The sequence below is a fragment of the Pogoniulus pusillus genome, chromosome 21, assembly GCF_015220805.1.
Source record: "Pogoniulus pusillus isolate bPogPus1 chromosome 21, bPogPus1.pri, whole genome shotgun sequence".
Classification (NCBI taxonomy): domain Eukaryota; kingdom Metazoa; phylum Chordata; class Aves; order Piciformes; family Lybiidae; genus Pogoniulus; species Pogoniulus pusillus.
In genome coordinates this window covers 5565493-5573468 of record NC_087284.1, presented here as the reverse complement: position 1 = coordinate 5573468, position 7976 = coordinate 5565493, and the positions used below count along the sequence as shown (strand labels likewise).

The window sequence follows — 7976 nt, the reverse complement described above, 5'->3', positions numbered from 1 at the left end:
TTTCTTTTAATCTCCTTCCTTTCCTCTCTATATCCCTCCTTTCCTCTCCATCTCCTGTTTCCCCTCTCTTCCTCCTTTTCTTTTAATCTCCTTCCTTTCCTCTCTATATCCCTCCATTCCTCTCCATCTCCTATTTCCCCCATCTTCCTCCCTTTCTTTCCATCTTCTTCCATTCCTTTCCATCTCCTATTTCTCCCATCCTCCTCCTTTTCTTTCCATCTCCTTCCATTCTGCTCTGTCTTCCTCCTTTCCTCATCATCTTCTTCCATTCCTCTCTCTCTCCCTCCTTTCCATCTCCTGTTTCCCCCATCTTCCTCCTTTTCTTTCCATCTCCTTCCTTTCCTCTCTATCTCTCTCCATTCCTCTCCATCTCCTATTTCTCTCATCCTCTTCCTTTTCTTTCCAACTCCTTCCATTCCTCTCTATCTTCCTCCTTTCCTCTCCATCGCTTTCCTTTCTTCTCTGACTTCCTCCTTTCCTCTCCATCTCCTGTTTCTCCCATCTTCCTCTTTTTCTTTTGATCTCTTTCCTTTCCTCTCCTCTCTCTCTTCCTCCTTTCTGCTCCATCTCCTTTCTTTTTATCTCCCTTTCCATGCTTTTCCTCTCCACCTCTGTCCTTTCAGCACCACCACCTCTTGTCCACCCCATCTGCCCCTCAGACCTCATTTTCCCCTTAACCCCCCAAACCCAGAGCACCTGGGTGCTGCTGCAGTCTCCTCCCACCCCAGCTGTGACCACTTTGCCCTCCCTGCCCACTCCCCTTTATAATCAGCCCCAGGAGGGGCAGGAGTTCCATGTTTGCCCATCTGGGCAGAGGGATCCTCCTCTCAGCATCACTGGTGAGTGCCTATGGTGCACACTGGGTGTCTGGTGGAGGGTTTCAAAGGCCGGGGGGCCTGCTGGCCCCCCGGTTTGGTAGGAGTAGGCTTGATGATTGCTGTAGCTTCCCCCACGGGTGCTGGTTGTGCCTCCTTGGTCAGGCTGTGCTCTGCTGTGCTTAGCTGCTGCTGACTTGTGAAGCTGTGAGAATTGCAGGAATGAACCTGGGGGACGTTTTGGGAAGCCCTGAATGAGCCTGGAGGTGATGGCTGAGAATCCCTGGTAAGGAAAATGGAGCTCAACTCAACTGTTAATGATGCTCTGCTGTCAGGGTGGCTGAAACCCTGCCTTGTTTTGTATGGAAGCTAAAGTTACCTTTCTTTGTTACCAGGTGGACTCCTGACTCTGTGAAGCCAGCTCAAGGCACCAGATAACTATCACACAGAAACCCTGAGGCTGGAAAAGACCTCTGAGAACATCAAGTCCAGCCCATGGCTTAACATCACCACAACAGCTAAACCATGCTGCCAAGTGTCACATCTAAACTGCCTTACAGATGGTGACTCCATCTCCCTGGGCAGTCCATTCCAGTGCCTAATCACCCTTCCCATGAGGAAGTGCTTCCTAACATCCAATCTAACCCTCCCCTTGTGCTGCTTCAGGCCATGTCCTTTTCTCCCAGCACAGGTTGCTTGTGAGAAGAGTCTCAATCCCCCACCTCATTATAACTTCATTGCAGGGAGCTGTAGAGTGTGATAAGATCTCCTCTAGGTCTTCTTCAGGCTGAACACCCCCAGTTCCCTCAGCCTCTCCTCATATAGCTTTTTCTCCAGCCTCATCCCCATTCTCCTTCATAGAATCAAGCAGGTTGGAAGAGACCTCCAAGATCATCCAGTCCCACCTAGCACCCAGCCCTAGCCAGTCAACTTCTGGACCTATTCCATCCTCTCATTATCACAGGATGATAGGGGTTGGAAGGGACCCAAAGAGCCCATAGAGTCCAACCCCTCTGCCAGAGCAGAACCACACAATCTAACACAGAGTTATCCTCATTGAAGTGAGAGACCCAGAACCTAATCCAACCTTTCACAGTAACAACATCACTTCAACAAACTGGCCCAGCTTTCTGTCAAGCTAAACCTTCAACCTGACCCATGTAAGGGAATCCACCACCTCCTTTGAGAGTTTATTCCAATGTTTAGTAGTTTGAAGGGAGCAAAAATGTTTTCTGGCATCATCTGCCAGACAGAAGCATCATTTCATATAATCAAGCAGGTTGGAAGAGAGCTCCAAGCTCAGTCAGTCCAACCTAGCACCCAGCCCTAGACAATCATAGAATCAAGAAGGTTGGAAGAGAGCTCCAAGCTCACCCAGTCCAACCTGGCCCCCAGCCCTGGCCAATCAACCAGACCATGGCACTAAGTGCCTCATCCAGGCTTTGCTTCAACACCTCCAGAGGAGGAGACTCCACAAGTTCTCTGGGCAGCTTTATAGAATCATAGAATCAAACTCACCTGGTTGCATTTCTACCTGTCCTGCCTTAGGTGATCCTGCTTTGGATCCTGGCTGATCTCTGGAGGTCCCTTCCAACCACTAACATTCTGTGGTGCTGTGATTCTTCCTTTCTATTCATCATCCTTTTTAGGTATTGATTCTGCACAACCTTCTAATAAACCCTTATTTTTTTTGGTCTCCAACTGTTCAACACCGAATCCATCAACTCAGACGAGTCAAATGCCTCCACTTTTGTCTTCTCTCCCAAGGAAATGCCAATTAAAGTGGCAGTGATAGAATGATGGCACAGCACACAGATACATTTCTTCAGCAACAAGATCTGGCACAGCATTTGGTGAGGAAGTAATTACAATCTCAGTAAACACAAGATGCTCGATGTGCCACGGATTGAATACTGAGTTATGTTTGCTGTCAGTCATGTCTGGATTCCTTTCTCTTTTAACCCCTTTACTAACTCTAGATAGAATCATAGAATCAAGCAGGTTGGAAGAGACCTCCAAGCTCAGCCAGTCCAACCTAGCACCCAGCCCTATCCAGTCAACCAGACCATGGCACTAAGTGCCTCATCCAGGCTTTTCCTGAACACCTCCAGCCATGGGGCCTCAACCACCTCCCTGGGCAACCCATTCCAGCCTCTCACCACTCTCCTGCTCAACAACTTCCTCCTCACCTCCACTCTGACTCTCCCCGTCTCCAGCTTTGCTCCATTCCCCCCACTCCTGCCACTCCCTGACACCCTCAAAAGTCCCTCCCCAGCTTTTTTGTGGCCTCCTTCAGATCCTGGCAGGCCACAAGAAGGTCACCTGGGAGCCTCCTCTTCTCCATCCTGCTTAGCCCCAACTCTTTCAGTCTGTGCTCACAGCAGAGCTGCTGCAGCCCTCTCAGCATCCTCCTGGCCCTGCTCTGGACACACTCCAGCAGCTCCACAGCCCTCTTGTCCCAGAGGCTCCAGATCTGGATGCAGTACTCCAGGTGGGGTCTCAGCAGAGCAGAGGGGGAGAATCCCCTCCCTGGCCCTGCTGGCCACACTTCTGCTGCTGCAGCCCAGGCTCTGCTTGGCTTTCTGGGCTGCAAGTGCACACTGCTGGCTCCTGTTGAGCTTCTCCTCCAGCAGCACCCCCAAGTCCCTCTCCTCAGGGCTGCTCTCCAGCCACTCACTGCCCAGCCTGGATTGCTGCTTGGCATTGCCTTGATCCAAATGCAGGCACACTGACATGGTGACAGAGCTTCAGACATTCCCAGCAACTGTGAGATGGAATAATAACAGATCCCTGAGTTTATTGTTGCAGTCCCTATACACCAAGATGTGAGGTTTTCCCCTTATAAAACAGATGAAGTTGTTTTTAAAGGAAAACATCATTTGGAAACTGGCTGAAACCCAGAGCCAAATCCTTAACAGTTTAGGTGCTCCAAACAATGCAGCTTTGAAGCAACCAGCCCCTACCACTCAAAAATCCTTCAAGACTCCTTGACCAGTAACCACTGTTGGCTTTTCCCATGTAATGAGATTTTTTTGGGGGGTGTATATATCACAAAACTCCATTTCTCTTCAAAGAGTCTTAGGGGGCTGCTGCTGCTTCTTTCTTTGTTGCAACTGGGCACTTTTCCAACTAGCTAGCAGAGAGGGTTCTCAGCCTCCCAGCAAAACAACTCCTGAGCAATTGGTTTGAACAGTCCTCAGCATGTGCAGAGCATCCAGGGAGTCTGACTCTGCTTCCTTACATCTCACGTAACAGAGTTCACCCATCCTGTGCAGGGAGCTTGGTTTTGTGTTGGGAAAAGCAGCTTTAGATTGGACATTAGGAATAAGCTCTTTACCCTGGGAGAGGTTGCCTGGGGAGGTAGGTTGAGGCTGCATCCCTAGAGATATTCAAGGTGAGGCTGGACAGGGCTGTGGGCAACCCTCATGTAGTCAAGGATGTCCCTGTTTGCTGCTGATAGGGATGGGCTAGCTGACCTTTGGAGGTCTCTCCAATCCAGGTGATTCTGTAACTTAAATTCAGGACATGGAATTCAGATGTCCACTTAGATAAAATACTGCTTCATCAGATTTTAGAGCTTGATTTGTTGTGAGCATATTGGATCATTGCATGAAAAGTGCCCCTGCATTCAAGAAAGGAGCAGGGCAGTGCCTCATGCACCAAGTCCAAGTGCTGTGCCCAGGATCTGGAATCAGAGAATGGTTTAGGTTGGAAGGGAGCTCAAAGATCAGTCAGTTCCAACCCCTTGCCATAGGCAGGGACACCTCTCGCTAGAACAGGTTGCTCAAGGCTTCATCCAACCTGGTCTCTTCTGCCAGGCAACCAGTAACAGAACAAGGGGATACAACCTCAAGTTGTGCTGGGGGAGGTCTAGGCTGGATGGTAGGAGGAAGTTGTTGTCAGAGAGAGTGATTGGCATTGGAATGGGCTGCCCAGGGAGGTGGTGGAGTCATCATCCCTGGAGGTGTTCAAGAAGAGCCTGGCTGAGGCACTTAGTGCCATGGTCTGGTAGATTGGCCAGGGCTGGGTGCTAGGTTGGACTGGCTGAGCTTGGAGCTCTCTTCCAACCTGCTTGATTCTATGATTCCAATTCCACTGAAGCCACTTACAGGACAAGCCACAATCAGCTCAGTGCATTTGTAAGCAGCAAAGCAAATCACAGGAAGTCAGGGGCTGGAAGGGACTTTGAAAGATCATCAAATCCAACCCCCTTTGCCAGAGCAGAGTTGTGTGACGTTGTTGTGTTTTGAGCAGTGTGTCAATACAATTTGATCAGTAGGCTATTGCTTGAGATTAATCATTCAGATGAAAGCAGCTAAAATAAAGGACAAAATCAATAGCAGCTCAAATGGAATATTTTGTCTTATTCCTCATTCCATATCTATATTTTTGCAGCCATAGTAAAAATTGTTTAGGCTGAGAGTTGGGGTACTTCAGCCTGGAGAAGAGAAGGCTTCCAAGTGACCTTGGGATGCCCTTCCATTATCTGAAGGGGGTCTACAGGAGGCCTAAGGAGGGACTATTGATAAGGTCTTGTAATGACAGGAGGAGGAGGAATGGGTTTAAAGTGACAGAGGGGAGACTGAAAGTAGATTTTAGGAGTTGTTTGCAGTGAGGGTGGTGACACACAGGCACAGGTTGCCCAGGGAGGTTGTGGAGCACAGAAGCACAGAATGTGATCTTTGATCACATTCTGTGCTTCTGTGCTCCACAACCTCCCTGGAGGTGTTCAAGGCCAGGTTGGATGAGACCTTGAGCAACCTGTTCTAGTGGGAGGTGTCCCTGCCTATGGTGGAAAGTTGGAACTGGCTGAGCTTTGATCTCCCTTCCAACCTAAACCATTCTCTGTGTGTTGATACCTTCAGAAGCTACAAGACAACCACCTGATGTTTTCCTTGGAGGTCTTCAAGCAAAGCCTGGCTGAGGCACTTAGTGCCATGGTCTGGTTGACTGGATAGGGCTGGGTGCGAGGTTGGACTGGATGAGCTTGGAGGTCTCTTCCAACCTGCTTGATTCTATGATTCTATGATTCTATGATTCCTTGCCATTCAGGAATGAAGAGGAGAAGCCAAGGGAGCACTGCTAGGATGCTTGAAGTCTTTTTTTTTGCTGGTTATATACAGACATTACCCAACCACTCCTGTCCGGAGTTCGATCGTCTCAGCTAGTACTTGGCTAATTTAACCACAGTGTTAAAGCTGTCAGCAGTACCCTTTGTGCAGTAATTGAACAGTGCTAAGGAGCTCCATGACCTTTGAAAATGCCAGTTCCCAACCAGGACCTGCTGCACAGTCTTTGCAAGCACACACAACCTTCTACGAGGCAGAGCTGCTGCAGCTGTCACGCTCCATTTTTTCCCCTGCTATCAAACTCAGTTTGCCTCGTGGTTGGCATATTGAACCCTGTGCCTACCTGGTAGATGACAACCTCTTTTATACATATAGTGCTTTTGAGAGGCATCATCAAAAAGGATAGTGATGAAAAGTCTTTTCTGAGGAGCTGAAGGGTGATGTCTTCTTGCTGACAACCTGCTGAGGCTTTCGTGTTAGCGGTCATCACCTGAAATGTCTGAGAGTCTTCCCTTTCTGCTAGAACCTGACTTCACCTGAAGAGTTTCAGCACTTGCTTCACAATTAAGATGTCATGGAAGGAGTTATCTGCCTCCTAAATTTCTTGGTGTTCTTATAATGAAGTTCAAGAGGGTTTTGTGAGGTTTTTTTTTGATGATGAAGAAGGGGATTGAGTCCAGCAGCAGTGAGTTTGCAGATGACACCAAGCTAGGAGCAGGTGTGGAGCTGTTGCAGGGTAGGAGAGCCCTGCAGAGGGACCTGGCCAGGCTGGATGGGTGGGCAGAGGCCAATGGGATGAGACTGAACAAGGCCAAGTGCAGGGTTCTACACTTTGGCCACAACAACCCCAAGCAGCACTACAGGCTGGGGACAGAGTGGCTGAGAGCAGCCAGGCAGTAAAGGGAGCTGGAGGTGCTGGTAGGGAGTAGCTGAAGATGAGCAGCAGTGTGCCCAGGTGGGCAGCAGAGCCAATGGCATCCTGGGCTGGCTCAGGAGTAGTGTGGGCAGCAGGACAAGGGAGGTCAAAGAAAAAGATGTCCAGGAGGCTAGAGGAAAAAGGGGTTGGGCTGGATTAGAGTTAAGGCAGAGACAGCTACAGAGAGCAGACTGAAAGAAGGCATAGACAGAATTGAGAGCTGAGCAGGGAGTGTCTTAGCTATATTTTGACTAGTTGTGTTTCTCAGCAGAAGAATGGATGATATCACAGAATCATAGGATCAAGCAGGTTGGAAGAGTCCTCCAAGATCATCCAGCCCAACCTAGCACCCAGCCCTAGCCAATCAACCAGACCATGGCACTAAGTGCCTCAGCCAGGCTTTGCTTGAACACCTCCAGGCACAGTGACTCCACCACCTCCCTGGGCAGCCCATTCCAATGCCAATCACTCTCTCTGACAACAACTTCCTCCTAACATCCAGCCTAGACCTCCCCTGGCACAACTTGAGACTGTGTCCCCTTGTTCTGTTGCTGCTTGCCTGGCAGAAGAGACCAACCCCACCTGGCTACAACCTCCCTTCAGATAGTTCTAGAAAGCAATGAGCTCTGCCCTGAGCCTCCTCTTTCTCAAACAAACCATCCCCAGTTCCTTCAGTTGCTCCTCATAAGATTTATGACAGCAGTGAGGTCTGCCCTGAGCCTCCTCTTTCTCAAACAAACCATCCCCAGTCCCTTCAGTTGCTCCTCATAAGATTTATGACCCTTCCCCATCTTCCCTTCCCTCCTCTGCACTGTCTCCAGCATCTCCACATCTCCCTTGTGTTGAAGTGCCTAAAACTGAACACTTGAGGGATGGCCTCACCAGAGCCATGTCCAAGGAGAAAATCACCTCCCTGCTCCTGCTGGCCACAGCATTTCTGATACAAGCCAGGATGCCTCTGGCTTTCTTGGCCACCTGAGCATCCTTTCATTATTTAGGCAATGCTCCAATGTTTTTTACTGTTAGCTTTAGACAGGTCCTTTGCCTGTTGTATTCAGGAAGGACTGTATTAAATTTACCAGTTTCTGACATTCAAACCCAGTTTTCAAGACATAATGAGCAGTAAAATGCTGTGTCACAGCTCCTGCTTCATAAATGTCACATTTTATTCCAGAC

At 49.2% G+C, this 7976-nt stretch overlaps 1 long non-coding RNA gene across 1 annotated transcript; it reads left to right on the top strand.

Moving 5' to 3' along the window:
* Positions 1-802: 802 nt before the first annotated feature.
* On the top strand, positions 803-2136 carry LOC135184697 (uncharacterized). Its single transcript, XR_010306128.1, has 3 exons — positions 803-839; positions 1002-1101; positions 1211-2136. It is a non-coding gene; the product is annotated as an uncharacterized LOC135184697 (long non-coding RNA).
* The last annotated feature ends 5840 nt before the right edge of the window (positions 2137-7976 follow it).